General features: G+C 41.9%; 1 protein-coding gene across 8 annotated transcripts in view; it reads left to right on the forward strand.

Moving 5' to 3' along the window:
- SLC6A6 (solute carrier family 6 member 6) overlaps nucleotides 1-17,524 on the forward strand; it is a 119,503-nt gene that overhangs the window by 17,126 nt on the left and 84,853 nt on the right. For all 8 annotated transcript variants that reach the window (XM_054076756.1, XM_054076755.1, XM_054076759.1 and 5 more), the window contains exon 2: nucleotides 1,867-1,950. The gene's annotated coding sequence lies outside the window, so the exon portion shown is untranslated. The remainder of the gene's footprint in view (nucleotides 1-1,866; nucleotides 1,951-17,524) is intronic.

Below are 17,524 nucleotides of genomic sequence, written 5' to 3' on the forward strand. Positions count from 1 at the left end.
AGGGCAGGATATTGTAATTTGACATATCAAAAATCCTCTGATCTGTCCAGGAAGAGAAAATAATCCCAAAGACACAAAGAAAATCTAAAAAACACTTCAGATAAGAAAACGAAACCCACAGAGGAAAGCATACACATTAAAAGCAGCAGGACTGCAGCCCTATACGTCAGATAAAGTGAATGCAGTTCATCGTGCTGAATTGTTCATGCTCAGACCGTATATGTCCAGTTCTTGACAAAATAATCTTTTTAAAAAGCTGCATAACGCAGTAGAGTCAGCTAAGAATGAGTTACAAACAAAGAAGCTATTCAACTGTCAAAGCAATTTTCAGCTATATTAAAACAGAATAGGATGGGATGGATTCTGCCGAGCCTTCTGCTGAGTGCTGTCCTGGGAAGCTGGCGGCGTTGCATGTGTGTAGATCACGTGGCGAGAGGGAGGGTATGCGCGCATGGGCGGCCGCCCACACAAACACATGTACACACACGTGCGCAGGATAATCACCCATCGCCTTCCTCGTCTCGTGTTAGAAACTGCAAAATACTTATTTAAATTGCATTTTCTGTCTGTACTTGGGGATGTTACCAAGTTCTGTCCGTTCCGATGACGTGTTTTGTTTCCATAGAAACCAATGTACTTTGGAGAGGGAAAAGCAGGAGGAGACTGAGACAAACAGAAAATCAAGCAGAATAACAGAAACGTGCAGTGTGAATAGATCATTTGGATTGTGAGGCTTTCAACAAAGCAAATCATGCCTTAAGGTGGTGAGATGCCCTATTTATTTGTGGGTATGTCACACCACCCATTCATGTCAGTTAAATGAACGAAGCATCCTGTTTCTTCATATATAATATCCACTATCAGATAGACTATGTCTGTACTAGAAAGACCAGGCTTCCCATATGCTTTCTGCTGACACATAATTTTTGCTGTTTGTTCTGTCTCTGGTGTCATTAGCAGGTGTTTCCTATCCTCATCTCCAAACTGGGGAAGGAGGTAGGGCCTGGGAAACTACAGTTTTCAACTGAGGTTCCATGAAATACCTTTCAAGTCCCCCATAAAAGAGCTGTGTATGATCTGTACCTCCCAAGGGGTAGGCAGGGCAGGGAGAGGCGTGCTGGAGCTATTCTGTGATATTTTCCTTCTTAAAACAGCCAACTTGCCATTGAATCATTTAATCGCTAATTAAAAATCCTGGCTAAAACAAGCTGTCTACAGCTTTCAGGCAAACATCCCACTGACTTCAGTAGGGCCAAAAATTTACCCTTTCCTTGACTGCAGAGCTTATTTGTTGTCACTTTTTCTTTAGCTGTTTGATGTATCTTATGCTATTTTTTTTCCCTAGCTGCATGTTTTGTTTTCCTTTTCTCAAGTGTTATCTCACTTTATCTCCAGAATGAAAGATCTTAACACAGCGAAGCCTAAGAGGCAGTCCATGACTAGTCCGTCTGGGTTTTGTCCACATCCTTTTCTGCTGTGGCCTAGGAGATTGTGAGGAGTAGATATGAGGGCAGTAGGAATTTCAGTAGCTAAAGGCCTCCTTGGGCACCTTTGTGCAGGCAGGCGTCTCGATTTGATGTCCCTGTTGCCTGAGCTGTGCGGTGCTTAGGGGGGGGACTCTCCGCTGGTACCTGACTGGCTGGAAAAAGACTGGAGCACTGTAGCCTAAAGCATACGCTGTTTCACCACCCAGCGCTGAATGCCAGGAGGAGAAACGACATCCTATACGTGCAAATCCTATATGTGTAAATGCTGTTGGTAACAGAGTGAAATTCCCGTTCTGTCTATACATATTACTTGGTATGTGTTTCTCTTGTCTTCCGTTTTTCTATTTACCCATCATATCCTCCGTAATTTTGCTTTCAGGGTCTGATGTAGATGAGACCTATATCATTTTTGCCTGGAGCTGAATAACTTCAAGATGCGCCGCCGCTGGCTACTTGCTTGAAGGTAAGGATGTGCCAACAAACCCTGCTTCCTGGGGGCTTTTTGGCAGAGCCCACTTGACTTTCTGCTGTATTCTTCAGGAGAAGTCACTCTTGGTCATGCAAGGCCCATGTACGAAGGACTTAGGCCAACAAATATTGCCAATACATACCGCATTCTTCAAAGCTTAGGGCGCCAGCATATGCATCAACAGCAAACACCCTAATCCCTTACCGACACACAAATCCTACAGCAACCTGCCTGTAACATGGACATGCTTTGAACCTACACAGTTTACTTTATCTTTGTGCACCCAAATTCACGGTATCTAATAGTATTGAAAGAGTCTCATTTGCTGGCTCATCAGCAATTTTTAAGAATAAAAAGAAACTATGTGAAGGAAGATACAATTTTGCTGATCAGCTCTGATCTTGGTTGTTTTCTTTGGTTTTAAATGTTGCATTTTACAAGATATATGTTAAATGCTTGGTTTGGCTTCTTTGTATCCAGACAGAAATAAGCAGTTTGTAAAAAATATGTTTTGTGGGTAATGAAGGATTTTGGGGAATCCATCAGTGAGGATGTCTTCTAGATATTTATGAGAATCCTTGCAGATCTTTACGCTAGGGTCTCAGGTGTTCATCCTCTTGGATTTTTTGTCACTATGTTTATTCTTCTTTTAATGGTGAGCTCTCAGAACAATGTAGAGGGCTGAGTTTGAACTCCAAGTAAATTTCACATCACTGCTGCTTTGCAGCTGGGCTCCACAGAGGACTTTGCAAGATTTTATCACCATTTTCTATAGCATTGGATACAGTTCTCCAGGGGGGCCAGGAAAATTGCTTTTGGCTTTAATGTTCTGTATTAGTTAGTCTGTGATTTGCTTGTTTGTGGATATTATGTTTGATACTGTGTTATTCTATAAAGCAGTGCTGAGTGTAGGAGAGTGACAGAACATCTTTCACTTCTGCTACCGCTGATGCATTGTATGTACTTCTGTGAGGTGATGAAATACCTTGCTCACGTCAAAACTGTGCTCATTTCTAGATAGTAGCTAATATCTAAATACTTCCTGTTACGTGATAAGTTTGAAGGCCAGAAGGTAATGTTCAAGGGTGATGTCTGTGCTCAAAAGTAATCTGGAAGCCAATGTAACTTTATGTGCGAGTGAGAATTTGCGTGACTGTAAGCCCAGGAATGGGCTGGTGTTCAAGTGCAAGGATGAACGAGAAAGATTTTTAAAAAAGAGTTTTAAAAAGTCTGTGCAACCCAAGCATGCTGTTTATCATCTTGTTGTACCAAAACAAAACTTGTGATGTACTTTGACTTGGATTTTCCAGTCATTGATGTAGTGCTTGTCTTGTCTTAATGTTTCCTGACTTCCCTTCCCAGGCTCTGGAATTTTTTTCCTGATTTTCAACTTTTGCTTTTAATAAAATAACAAAATTAGCTTTTTTACCTCAGAGCCTTCTCTCACACTAGTGGATTTAAAATTGCTAGGCAAGAATCAACAGGAGACGATGATACTTGGTCTAATTTCCTTAGAAATTTTATAGCTGAAGTATTTATAATAATAGGCTTTGTTGCTAGAGCCTCTGAATGCCGAGGCTCTGAAAGGGCTAACTGAACCAGCAAGTTCTGGAAATATTTCCTAGACAGAAGCTCAGGAGGAAGAGGAGGAGCAGGGGGCAGGGGAAGACCGGCAATGTGATGGTATAACTAAGCATGTAATTTTCAGCAAAAGAATTTCCTTGACAAGTTTAGCATTTTTTCTTTTGACAAATTGCTTATGTAGAAACTGAAGATTTTCAGTCTCTGTGCTGTTCCAAATTTTAAGCTTTTGGTTTTCTTTATGTGGTTATTTTTTTGACATCGCTTACTAGTGATGAGTTCGTGTGCGCGTGGCATGATTGGTCAACTCAGTCATGCTTAACGACTTAAGCCTTATAAACTACATTTGACTCAAGAAAAGTCCCGTTTGGCTGCTGGAAGGAGAGTCTGCCACATTACTCAACATCAGTCACATTTATTTCTAATAAAAAGTTTTGTCATGGTAGGACTCAACAAAACTCAAATGGTGCTTGATACTTCTACTTATTTGCCTTCTAGCATTGAATCTTCAACATAGCATTTTTTTGAGAATGACAGCCATAAACAAAATTTTAGTCATGTGGCTGTTCTCAAAAGTAACTACCGCTTCTTTTGATCTATTCTCTTTCATTTCTTCTTGGTTTTGTGTTTTGGTGATGCCTGTTTTGTTTTTTTCCCAGATAGTTCTGATAGTATCCCAGCTAGTTCTTTGACTTTATAGTAGATGGTTTTGAATATTGGTGAAACCACACATGTAAATATAAGTTTATAAAATAGTTGCTTTTTTATAGCGGTAAATTTCTTTCACGAAGCAAGAGACCAAACCTGGATACAGCAGCTGGAGACATGTTTGTGATCAGTCATTCTGTGCAGTTGCATCAAGCAACTTTATAATACAATTCATGCTGCGATGCACCACTTCAGGCTTGGCCTGAATTCTTATGGAATGATGGTTGCCTTACATTACAATGCTAAGATGTTTCCCCTCCTTCTAGGAGAATTTAGGGTATATTCATTGATTTGTTTTGTTAAATAGTTCTGGTTTTCCATCTTTTTCACAGTGTGGCTCCTTTTTCCAAAACCTGGTGCCATCTCCCAAGGCATTACCTCTGTCATACCTGTCAGTCAGATTAAAAGCCGTTTTCAGTGCAGCTTATTTCGTGTGAACATTTATAAGCCAGCAGTTGAGACAAGCTTCCCTGAACACGCAAAACCTGTGAATTACATGTTGTGCTCCATCAAAAGTTGTTTTTGTTAAAGAATTGCCAGAGAATATACGAAGATTAATCTTGGTTATAACGTAATCCTGAAACAAAATGCATCATTTCTTCTTGGCAAACGGAATACTTGGCATCAGCCAGTATTTACATTTGTGTTGTTTTAAAACTTCTGTGTGACCTGGAAGGTAGGGTGAAATATTTCCTATGTGAACAGATTATTCCTAAGGAAAGATATATCATAGAGCAGAAATTCAGAAACGTTCTGTTTCAAAGGATGCTACATGATTGATAAAATTACACTGGGATTTACTGGATGTCCACAGCACAACATTTATTGTCTTTACATAGTACACCTCAATTTTGGTTTTGTTTTATTTTGGACCTTTCCAGTTTTCTATTGTATCAGCAGTTGCATGAGCTACCTTTCCTTGTGCTGGTGCTTTGACATATCCTTAGCCACTCATGTTTTTAAGAGATTTTTTTTCTTTCTCTGTGCACAAGGAAAAGTGACAGAAGTTGCTGTTGGTTAACTCATTACACACTGATGCTTTCTATCGTAGCTCAAATCACTACATAAATATAAATAATTTCTATATGTCATACCTCTTTGTAACTGTGTATGATTGTTACTTCCACTTTTCCTGTGTTCCTGGTACTTGAGTGAGGAGAAATCACAAAACACTGAGAGAATGTTGGTGTATGCGAAAACAAATTGTATGGACCTTGATTCCAGAAAGAACAGACCCATGTGCTGATAAACAGGTCCTTATCTAAGAAATATTTGAGTGTGTTTCTTAAATGAGAGTGCTTCTCTGAAGCTGAACGTTTGGTTGCTGGGTTGTTTTGGGTTTGTTGGGTTTTTTTTTTTTTAATGTTTCAACACCCTGCTGATTGTGTTGTGAAATCCTTGCTGGGCCGTAGCCAATTATCTGAATAAACTTCTACTTGCTTAATGATTTTATAACTCTTCTATGTGAGATAAACTTGCCATTTGTTCATTTAACTTCTCTCCTGCATTTTGTGTATGAATACTATCTAATCTCACAGAGTCTCCAAATCTTTGAGACTAAAGTCCTTGCAAAGTTATCAAATATAGCAATTGGAGCACATTTGGACACTTAGCAAAGTTCTTGCAATGTTTTTCATTTATATTTTTAGTAATATTACAGTTGTATTTTTAAATACATTAGGCTCTTATATACATACAAAAATTTTTATATATGTGATTTTCCACTTTTATATTTGCATTTATTAGTACACATTTCCATCTAAGTCATCTTTCATTGCTCGGTGTGTGACATGCTTCAGACGACTGGGATCTTCCAAATCTGCATCCCATAAACTCTCTGCAAAATAGTCCTTCTTTCTAATTGCCAACCAGCCCCTAAGATTCAACTGAAAGATTAAGATCAGATGTATCATAATGACACTAAAGACATCAAGTCACTGAGTAGGATTTCTTTAATTACAAAAGGATCAAATAGGAACAAAAAACATTCCCTATGCACTGCAGACGTTCTCGGTCTGTAATGGTTGGTATTATATTTCATGTTTTCAAGCTTTTGAGTAATAAGTACAAAATTGGAAGCAGGAGGAAAAGTGTAGAAATCATACCTGGAGGCAGAGAGAGAATGGGAAAATTCTCATTCAGTACCAATGAAATAAATTTCCGTCCACAGGGCATAGACATTGAGAGGAAAATAACTTATATGAAACCAAGGGCTGTAACAGCCTAATTTTGTTCTCTGGACCCAGGTAAATTCCATCCTAACACAATAAATAAATAAATACATAACATAAAGTGCAATACTATTTCCTGATTCATGATCTTGTTAAGACTCCAAACAAACATGTATCATGCTGGAATTGTAATAACACAGGCTTAGTACCTACTGACTGAATTGCATCCAGCTACTAGATACGAAGAAAATGTACCAGAAGGGAATGATTTAGAGGAGAATGAAATTCTCCTTTAGACTCAGTGATGATTCTGCTGCATTTTTCCCTGAAAGATGGTCCTCCTCGTGTACAGACATATTTACACACTCTCATGCTCGAGCAAGAAAAATCCTACTGGCATACAAACAAATTTTGGGTATTTAGCTAATTATTGCCATTATACTATAAGCTGAAAAGCAACTTTGAAAATTAGAAAGTTCATTAATATAATTTAATATAAAATCACTCTATAATAATATGTAACAGTATTAGCTATGTATGTGTTCATAGTAATATAGATAACTGTTTTTTATTTTCTTTGCACTTTGTGTCACCTGAAAATGTTTGTTCAGGCTCAGGAACTGTTTGCAGCCTATATTTGTCAAACAAATATTGTAGGAATAGGAGAAGGAATAATGACAGCAATAAATGATTAATTATTACTACAATTATCGTTGCTGTTCTTATTATGAATATAATTTGCAATGTGGCTGGTGATTTTCAGACACTTCGGTGCTTTTAGTTTTTTCTACAGAGTTCATAATTCAAGGTTAGAAGTCAGGGAAGAAAATATCAATAAGCAATTTATGGAGAGCATATCCATGAATCAGCAAGCTGCTTTATTGCAATAAAAATATGCTCCTAGGAGGATTTATATGGAAGGGATTTAGCAGATGAGCCCTGGGTGGCTGGACAGGGCTTAGGCTTTGGGCTGTGGTGGGATGGTCTGGAGCACAGATGGAGCGTGATGCCAGGAAACACGGGGCTCGGAGCAGGCAGCTGGAAGCCTCTCAGGGAGAGATCGTGACAGTGAGTGCTCAGAAGGAGTAACAAGGCTTTGAAGGCTAAAATTTGGTCCTTGCAGGATGGGAAGCTGGTTGAGAATCCAAAACCTCGGTATAGGAAGTTCTTCACGAGCCTTTGTCAGTAGGGATATGCTCCGAGATGACAGCAGTGGGGCAACTGTGGTGTAAATCCTTCTGGCTATATAGATTTCAGTGTTACTGGGCTAAGAATTTGGCTAGCAGCTTACAAATCCACAACATTTCACACATTGGAATACAAACAACTGTTCTTTCAGAGTATTATGTAATCTTCAGTCCTTAGCATCTGCTCGAGGATGATCCAGCTACCTTGTCAAGAAACTGGAACAAAAGTCTGCATCTCAGGTGACTTAGTTATACAACATGGAAAACAAATTCCCTCTGCCAGCAATTTATGGACAGTCCCTTGCCCATCCTTAAGGACATACTTGGTGCCATGGCTAGGATTTTTTCACATAGAAAGGCCAGATCTGTAAAACTGCTCCTTAACCAGCCTTAAATCCCATTCAAGTCCTCAAAATTGTGCTGAAAAGGATTGTGCTGAAAAGGTGGGTTTTACCCTTGATAGCTGAATCACCATAATATCTGTGTTGAGTTATGGTAGAGCACAAACACAGAGCGTAGAAGATGAAGATGAGGAATAAGTGGCCAATACCTCTTTAAGAATCCGCAAGAGCAAAGTAATAAAAAAGAAATACAGTAACTCAGATAATAAAAACATTATCTTATAGATTTCATACAAACTTTGCCTTAGGGAGGCCACCTGGCCTGTATTTTACTGACACAGCTGTTCAGAGTTTTTTTCACCCTTTGCTACATAAAAAATAGAGGAATCTGAACAGCTGTTTGGGTTAATTTTTTTTTTATGCCTTCAGTAAGTAAAACTAAAGGCAAATGGCATGAATAAGTGTTGTGAAACTGCCACCAAAGAGGCTTTAAAAACTCTTCGGCGTAGATTCCTGCATATCATCCATAGCAAATAAATGTGCATTGTCTGTGGGAGGAGCTGAGTCAGAAGGACAAGTGGGACATTTCCACTCATATGCTGACCAGGTGTAGCCTTAGCTGTCCAGCATCTCTTATCTTCATGTAGGAAAGATTCACATCGGGACAAATCGGCAAACTCTGTTATATAGGAATCAGTCCACAGTAACTTCATTGACTTCACTGAAGTTACTTAAAATTTCCACCATCTAAACTGAAAAAAAAAAACCAAACCAACCCAAAACTAGTTTTGCTTAAAACTATCCATAATGGGTTCATTGCCTTCCAGGAAACTACTCCTGAAAGAGGTAGGAAAAAAGAGAAAGGGAACAGAACAAGTCAGCATATCTGGATAGACATAATTTCCCAGTAGAGATACCATTTTTTACTGTTTTCAAACCCACAGTGTTTTGTTGGGGACAAAGGTGTTGGTGCTGAATAGTGCTGCCTCTCCTGACACACAGCACACTAATAACACCCCAGCAGGTTGATAAAGAGTCTAGTTTAACTGGGTGATGGAATGAAACAAGTAGGAATCATTTTGCTTTTTGTTGCCCAGTGTTTCACACACCTCTAGCGGCAAACCCTCTTTGTTGCCAAGACAACCTCGAAGAAATACGAAATCCCGAACAATACCCTGTGTACAAGAAGCCTCATATTCTGTAGCGCAAACGTTTGTTTTGAATGTCAAGAGAAACGCTGCCCTCCACATCAACCCAGGTAAGTCCAGGTAAAGGTAGAGGTGATGTCTGTAAGATTAGAATGACTTGCATTTATAGATTGTCTTTTGTTCTGATGGCTGCCAGAGCTTGAGGGCCGGTACTGAGAGCCTGAGCAATAATATTCCTGCAGTGCAGCATTACCTAAAGCTGGCCAGACAGTACCAGGAGGAATCCTGCAGTCTGTGGTGAAAATGATTCAGGGCTGGGGCACTGACTGCTCTCCCCAGCCTGCGCTGCATGTGAAGGTGTCTGTAGCAAGCAGGGAATGCCAGACTCTGAAGACCTGCCTCTGCAGTGGTTTTTAAAGATTTCTTGGGTAGCTGAATACAAGGTAGTGCAGCTGTAAAGGTCTTTTCATTCAAGCTGTGCTCAATCTTTAGTTCAAAGGAAATACAGATGTGGCTTAAACCTCTTTACTTAAGGCCTTGACCCAATGCAGGACAGTGGAAGGTTTGGGGTTTTGGGTTTGTTAGTGCTTATTTATGTAACCCAAATGACTGTACATTGGAAAAAGGTTCAGGAGGTCAGAATAAACATCTTAAGTGATTCTTAGGGCATCCTCTTGCAGGAACTAGCCTCAGGAATTTTGTGTTTCTCAGAGAAAGGCAATGTGCAGTTTGCAAATACAAGCCTCTTTTCCGAATTCTCTCCAAATCATCTTAAAGCTTCCCATCTTATTCCCAGTGGCAGGTACTAAGTGATAATTTTTTCTGAAGAATGCTAGGCATGCTTTTTTTTACCTAAGTGGCATTACCTTAAAGCTGGCATTGACCTTCTCATTAGGAATAGCTATATCTGTAGGATGTAGCCTAAGATATCCATTTCATTAAAGTTCTCTGATAAATAGAGAGCAGTAGCTGGAGCAGTCTTCTGCATAGCAATCCATCTATTATAGACAAATCCATTTTAGCCTGCGTTGAATCATAGCAGCATCCCAAAAGTAAGCAGGAGAAACTCCATCCATCTTTTGCATTCTTTGGCTCTCTGCTCCTTTGGTTCTGCCCATTTGTATCAGTTGTCTGTCAGGATGTTCCCAGCAGGAAACTTGGCAGCATTACAGGTGTATCCTGATGAGTCTGGTCTTTACATGGCCAGGGATTCCTGGTGGACTGTAGCCTCCTCCCTTCTGCTGCACTCTTGGAACAGCGTCACGTTCCTCATTTTGCAGTTGTGTGCTGGGATCCAACAACTCTAGGACTTTGGGCTCTAACAGGCAACCAGCACTAGCTTAGTCCTATAGACTGAGCTCCAAAACTGTGCTGCAATACGAACCGAAGCACGGTAAGTCAGGAATTGACTTCTGATGCCCACTCTTCATCCAGAGCAAGACACAGGTGCAGATTAGCATTTTAGGAGGAAAGGATCAAATTACCCGTACTAAAAGGCAGATGCTGCACCATGAGGCACTCTGAAGCAGAGCTGGTTTTGCTCTGATGACTCCATTTGCATGTCTAGAGCTTCAACTTCCATTTAGTTGAGAGCCTCTCAGTCTGCAGGAGAAGGAGCCTTGTGAGTGAGATGTGGGGCTGTACTTCAAGGAGCATCCCTGGAAGGAACAGTTCCATGCCCTGCCTTGTTTGTCTCCCGGAAGAATGAACTCTACAGCACATTGAGGATCACACCTCCATCCTTTTAAAAGAAACATCCCATTACAGTTTAAGATGAGGCGTCCCTGAGCTCAGGATGCTCTCTGCTTTGGTTTTAGCACCTCATAAACAAATTGAAAACTCCTTTCTGCTGAGGAACAAAGGAGGTATGTGAAAGAGCTGCAATTTCATAAACTGTCGAGTGGGAGTTGGAGCTATTATAGAACATCCCGTTCCAAAAGGAAACAAATGACAGTCTGACACTGTTGGGTAGTAGTGACGTATACGGCTGCAGTGTGAGTCAGTCTGTGTGAGATTCAGATATGGACCTAGAGGGAAAACATTTGTGGCAGCAGGACTGATCACATGCTCATAGATAGAATTACCTCAGCTCATTTTTCATGCGAGTGTTAGTACATTTGCTGCACTTCTTGAGCAAAAGGCAAATAGCAGCAGAAAGGAAAAAGTCGCACATAGGAGCTGTTCTATCTCTTATTGCAACTTCTTGCTTCTCACCCACACTTCTGCACAGCCAGTGATGATGTATCACAAACCTTTTGGTATATCACCATTTCATTCAGTAAAATGGAATGTGCTCTTTTTGTTGGTGTTGTTGTTATTTGTGTTATTTGGAATCCCAAATCATGTCCCATTCCAAAGGCACAGGTCCATGAATGGGACAATTAAGTGAATAATTAGGAAAATGCTTTGTTTATCACTGAAGTGGTGTCTCGCTTTAATAGTCTCCAGCTCAGCTGAATGCTTGTATTCATTTAAAAATGAAAACAGAAGCCTAAGGATCCTTTTAAGTTCCTCAAGGAGTCTGTAGAGCTTGTTCTCTGGGGGGTGTGTGATGTGTAACGATGTATAAAATTGTGGAATGAATTGGCTGCTTGCTGGAAAGTTATGGTGATCTCGTGGATAATGTCAGTCTGAGACAATAAACCTCGGGTATGGTTTGAGGACAAAGAAGCTTTAATACTACCTTGAAGTGTTTCCATCCCATATTTTTTTTCCCACTATTTTATTTCAGCACAGCACATTCACAGTTGTGCCCAAGTAACACTTCGTGTGACTCCACAGCAAGCCGTATCAGAAACTGATAAGGGTTAAAAGCTATGAACAAAACACTCTGTAAAATAGGAAGGATTTTGTTGGGTTTTTTTGTTTCTGTTTTGGTTTTTGTTTTTGCAATTTATTTCAGCTGGATCAGTTCCCCAGTCAGCATTGCCCCCAGGAGCAACTGCACTGGCCCAGCTGAAAGGCCCGAGTGCTCTGTGGCAGGAAGGAAATGCTGACAGGGGCTGTTGGTGGGAGCTCTGTGACAGCATTGCCACCAAAATCTGCAAATCAGTAAACCCATACCCAGTCAAACATTGCTTCATTCAGCAATGAGACAGAACAGCTGCTATTCATCTAGAAGTAAAAAAAAAAAAGAGGATGTTGTTTGGCTCCAGAGTGTGCTTTCACCAGGGCTGGAGGACAAACTAGGGGGAGGATTTGGGAGCAGGGTACTGAAGTCTCAGGAACAAGAAAGGCCTCAGAAAGCAATAGCATCCATCAGGTGTTTCCCATCTCTTGTGCAGGAATCTCATAAATGTATTTGACGTTTTCATGGAGGTTCAGTCAAATCTAAAGCAGAACTGCAGGTCAGAGTTCTAGTCTAACCTTCAAATAGGACTCAAATAGCGAGCTCAGACCAGTTATTCAGAGCAAAAGCGTAACTCTTCTTGCACTGGAAGACAGAAGTTTGGGTTGTGCCTCTCTGTGTTTAATTGTATTATTGATGTTTTAAAGCAATGTTGGACTGAGGAAGCTCACCCAGCATCCTTCTCCACTAGATGCAGCGAGGGCTTTGCTGGTGTAGCTTAAGCCAAATTACAGGTGGGCAGACCGCTCTGGGAGTGCTCTAATTTCCAGCAACGTTAGCAGAAGCAAATGGTTAGAAAAATGCTTCATTACACATTTTACTTATAGCAACGCCTTGGCAAACCAGGCTGGCTGCTTCTGCCACAGAGGGGAGGGGACTGGCTTGAAGCACGTGGGGTGCCTATCTCCCCAAAACAGCAAGCCCAGAGTTGGGCTCATCGTTGTCTGCTGTGTCCTTCAGTCTTTGCTCCTCTGCTCTGGCACAGGCACCCTCCCTGCATATCACTGAGGTGGCAGCAGTTTATTTGCACAGCTGGCTTAGCATCCATCAAGGTCATATAGTCATTCAATCCCTCAACTAAAATACCTGTAGTAGGCTCTCGTCAGAGCTACAAGGCTGCAGTGGTGCTGGTGCACCTTGGAACACCAGAGGGGTAACTTCCCTGCGGTACTACAAAGCAGCTTTACCAGAAAAGGGAACGGTCTGTCAGAATTGCAAAATGGTAATTTTATGCCCATAAAGAGCTCTTATTGTAGTCTTAAAGCAGTTTTGAAAACCAGCCGCACCCTCTTTGTCCTGGTCTCAGATGAATTGCCAACACGGTCAAATAAAGATGTGATTGCAGCATGTGCCGGTATCTCGGGGTGGCTGCCGTGTGTAGCAGCAGCCAGAAAGGCTTTAGCGTGTGGCAGTGCTCTGGGAATGCCAGGAGAAGGTTTGCCACCTAGCAGGTGTGAAAAACAGGGCTGCTGTGGCTGCTCCTCCTCCAGCTCACTGGATGGCATCCCCCACACCATATTGCTTGCCGTAGCCGTCAGCCTGTGCCGAGCTGCACCCTCAGGTCCTCGCCCTCCCTGATGAACAGTCTCAGCCGTTATACTCAGCACAAAGCTCCAAACAAATGGCGAGGGATAGCCGGCGTGCTCGGCCCTGCCGCGGGCCCTACAGGGGCTGATGTCACTGGCCTGCAGCTTGCGAGCATGACTCACACGGGGGAACAGAGGGCTCTTCATGGGCCACAGGAAAACACGAGCCGCGTGGGAGGGCATCGCTCCAGGAGGGAATGAGACAAAGGTGCTGGAATGACCCTGGGAGCTTGAGGGGGGCCACACCTCAGCCCCCAGCACAGAGGGTTGGAAGGAGGTCACCTTCTATTTGGATTTCTTCCCTTGGGTTGTTTTGAACAATTCTGCTCTTGTTTCGAGAAAGAATCCGTACAGGGGGAGAATGGTTTTATTTTATAGGAATTCCCTGTGACTTAAGCCTCCTGTATTAGTCAGGAGCAGGGGGGATGGAGCAGAGGAGGACATTGCATGTCCAAAAATGGCACATAGGCAGGGAGCTCAGGATCCTCTGACAGCATGAACAGTTGTGGCTGGGGCATGTCCCATCATTAAAGTACCTTCGTAGGGCTGTCTCCTAACCCCCAGCTGGCTGCTGTGTCTGAAAACAGGGTTGCAGCACTGACAGAGGTGCATGACACCAGGGAAGTGTTTCTAGCAAGGGCAAGGTGAAGCACATTACAGGAATGAGCACAAGTATAATCAAACCTGCTGTCACCAGCAAAGGGAGGTGTCTCTCAGTGCCTGCCAGAGTTGGTAAGATGGAGGGGAAGGAGGGATGCTTAGGGTCCGTGTGCAGCTCTGGTGCTGCGGCCTCTTAGGGACAGGGCTCATGTGCTCATGCCACTGCTTCTCTGTCTGTTAAGTCAAATTTCTAAAAGTGATGCCACCTGTGATCATGCTTATACGAACAGTGGTTTCTGACCATTTCCGAAAGTCTTTGAGATTGCCTAAAGAAAAGCATTGAATACTGATGATGATACGAGTGTATTATATGAACCCTAGAACCAGCTATTTCCCCTTTTTTCCATCATTCTGATTTAACTGGAAGCAGGAAGACGTTCACAAAAGAAATATTGTTTCTGTGAGCCACCCTATGCAACCCATTTTTACAGATTCTTGCTGAAGGTTCAGAAAGAGCAAATTGAAATAATCCTACAGACTTTGGCTCACTTACATAAAGTTTAAACTGGCCACTGTATCTGGTTTTTCTAAATGGTTCTTTTATGTCTACAAAGAACAAAATGAAAACTCCAGATTTAAATATCATTGAACGGTAGGGTTTTGGAAATCTAGATTCAGTTGTGGATCAGCTTCAGAGCCTGAAGTTAAGATTTGTTATTGTGAGTGTACATGCTGGGAATCAGGATGAATAGAAAACATGCAGTATTTAATTAGGAATCAAAATAGTTCCACTAATGGAGAGGCAGACAGAAGCACTGAGCGTGATTTCCTATAGACGTGAGGTCACACTTGACTAAGTTGATACGGTTGTCAGGATTTTATAGAAATGCTCACAAACTGCCAGGTTTCATGAATTTTCTTGTGACTGGGGTTTCACACCATGTTTACTGTTTGCCATCCACTACTATCACTTTTCACTAATAGAGTCAGGAAAACAGTGTCAGGTGACTGGTACAATCAATCAACATATCTAATGAAAGGCCAGGACTGAATAGTTGGAGCAAAAGAATGGTGAATGCCTTAGAGTTAGAAAGTTTGAAAAAAATCAGCTTTAGTTTTCAAATTATTTGACAACTAAGATAGGGGTTTGTGCTAAATTTGCAATTAATATTATTTTAAGGAATAGATCAAACGGCTTGAGCAGATTTCCTCTAACTGACAAGTTCCATTAAACAAGAAAGCTCATTCTTAGTAGGAGATTTTAATATAACACTGAGAACAGAGAACAAAACAATGAATGGAAACATATCAGCAGTCAATTTCCTGAGTATTCAAGCCTGCATTATATTTTGTTCTTTGCTACAGCCATGGCTCTGTAATTATAAAGCGTATTCATCGGACTTTTTCCTATTGACACTCAGTGTGAATGTGGCTGGAAAGAGATTAAGCCTTTGTGGCAGCCATTTGAACTTGCCCGACTGAAAACAACCTGCAAGGCTGTGGGGAACCATATGTCTCAGGGGATTTGTGATGGTCTGCAGAACGTGTGGGTCACAGGTTCAGATGTGTGTGTTGGTAGCATGCAGGACTTGTAGCTCTGTAACGCCGCTTTGGCAGCTGACTGCGGTTGATACTTGCTGGCAGAGCTGGCACGGTCATGAAGCAATGACTGATGATGGGGCAGATGCTTGAAGTTGTTTCTCTGTTGTATGACTAAGACGTGCTTGTTGGATCACAAATGGGGATTGCTGGGTAAGCCATCACCCGTTAGCTTTCCCTTGAGAAAGGACCTTTGTTACTTCAGGACTTCATCTAGTTTTTCTCATAGACGCTACAGTTCCTTCTTAAGTAATGCTTCAAACTAACTCCTACGTCACACCAGACCAGGTTATCCTCCACCCACGCTACCAGTGGAGCCTCATTTGGCTATTCACTGTTGTCTTCATGCTTCTTACACGTCCCATGCCTGGGAATCCACCACAGTGTAGGAAATGACGTTTGTAGGAACAGGTCTCTGGACAGCTTTCTGAGCAGACTTGCCTCTCTTTGCAGGCAATATGGATGCAGTGAGAAGCATATAGCAGGGCCTGGGGTCTGCTGGTGGTGGCTGTAAGGAAGGAGTAGGAGTTGGCATGTGGCACATGGACGGCAGGGAGGTGAGCAAGGCAGTGGTGGCTGGGGACAGAAGTCCTGCAGAGTCGTAGGAGAGCTGGTAGCACCTCCAGACTGAAGATATCCAGAAGGTTCGTGTTAACATTCATGTAAACGTAGCCTTGATTTCATCTGCTCTAACCTGGTGTTTCCTTTCCATAGCTTGACAAAGCTGTGCCCATGCACAGATCCACTGTCTAGGCAGGAAGCAGTTCACTTAGGGAGCACCAAACCTCTTTGCCATTTGGTGCAAGTATGGGTGGAAATTCAGCTCTTCAGCTTGCGGCCCCACTTTGTTCTGCAGACTTGAGCATGCACTGTGGCTTTTAACACAGTTCTCTGTTTCTGTGTAAACAACCATTTTAGCCAAAGATGGAAAACCAAAATCCTGTTTACTTAGGCTCTTTCGCAGTCCCATGGAGCATTAGTGTTGGTGTTCTGGCTCAACTCCAACTCAGGTAATTACTGTGCATTCTGCCCTACTTACACTGTCGTGTCCCGTCCCCCCTCCCTGCTCCCCCACCCCATAGTTTCAATTAGAGCAATTGTTTTCATTTTTCTTTCCTGCCTTGTCAAGTATTAATACAGTTACTGTTAAGCTGCTGATGTGGTCCCTCACTTAGGTGTTGTGTTTCCATGGTAAAGGCAGACATCCTCATATGCATACCTGGACCAAATCTGCATTGACACAAGCAGTTGTAGTTCCATAATGGAGTTGCATTGATTTGCACCATGTGAAGATATGGCCTTCCTGCACAGACATGTTCTTCTCTCTAATTAAATGCTTACAGTCTATTTATTTTTCTACTTGTGCTTGCAAATAACCTGAGGTTCAAGCAGCCACTTACAGTTATGGTCACAGTGGTGGTATAGAGAATATAGCATGCAATTTTTTAATGTGCTTTTCCCCAACTGTTCGAAAACGGACCTATAAGGATATCTGAGCTCTTTCACACTTGGATGTAGTCAGGTTGGTAGTATTCATAGTGTGTGATGTTTTATGTTATGAATTGCTGGAAAATGTGTTCTTTGGAAACAAATAGCTCCAAGTTTTTCAGGAGAATTAAGAACGTGGAAGGATGCCTGAAAGCTACACAGCAACAGGGGATTACTTGCTTGCAGCTTAAGCCACCTGGTATATTGAGCATTAATGTTCACAGCTGAGGGCTGCAGCACTTACTATGCTGTTTATCTGATCAAAAGAGCCTTCCTTTCATCTGGTAAAGCACTTGGCTTGAAATGGCACG

This window comes from Cuculus canorus, chromosome 11 (assembly GCF_017976375.1).
Source record: "Cuculus canorus isolate bCucCan1 chromosome 11, bCucCan1.pri, whole genome shotgun sequence".
Taxonomy (NCBI): Eukaryota; Metazoa; Chordata; class Aves; order Cuculiformes; family Cuculidae; genus Cuculus; species Cuculus canorus.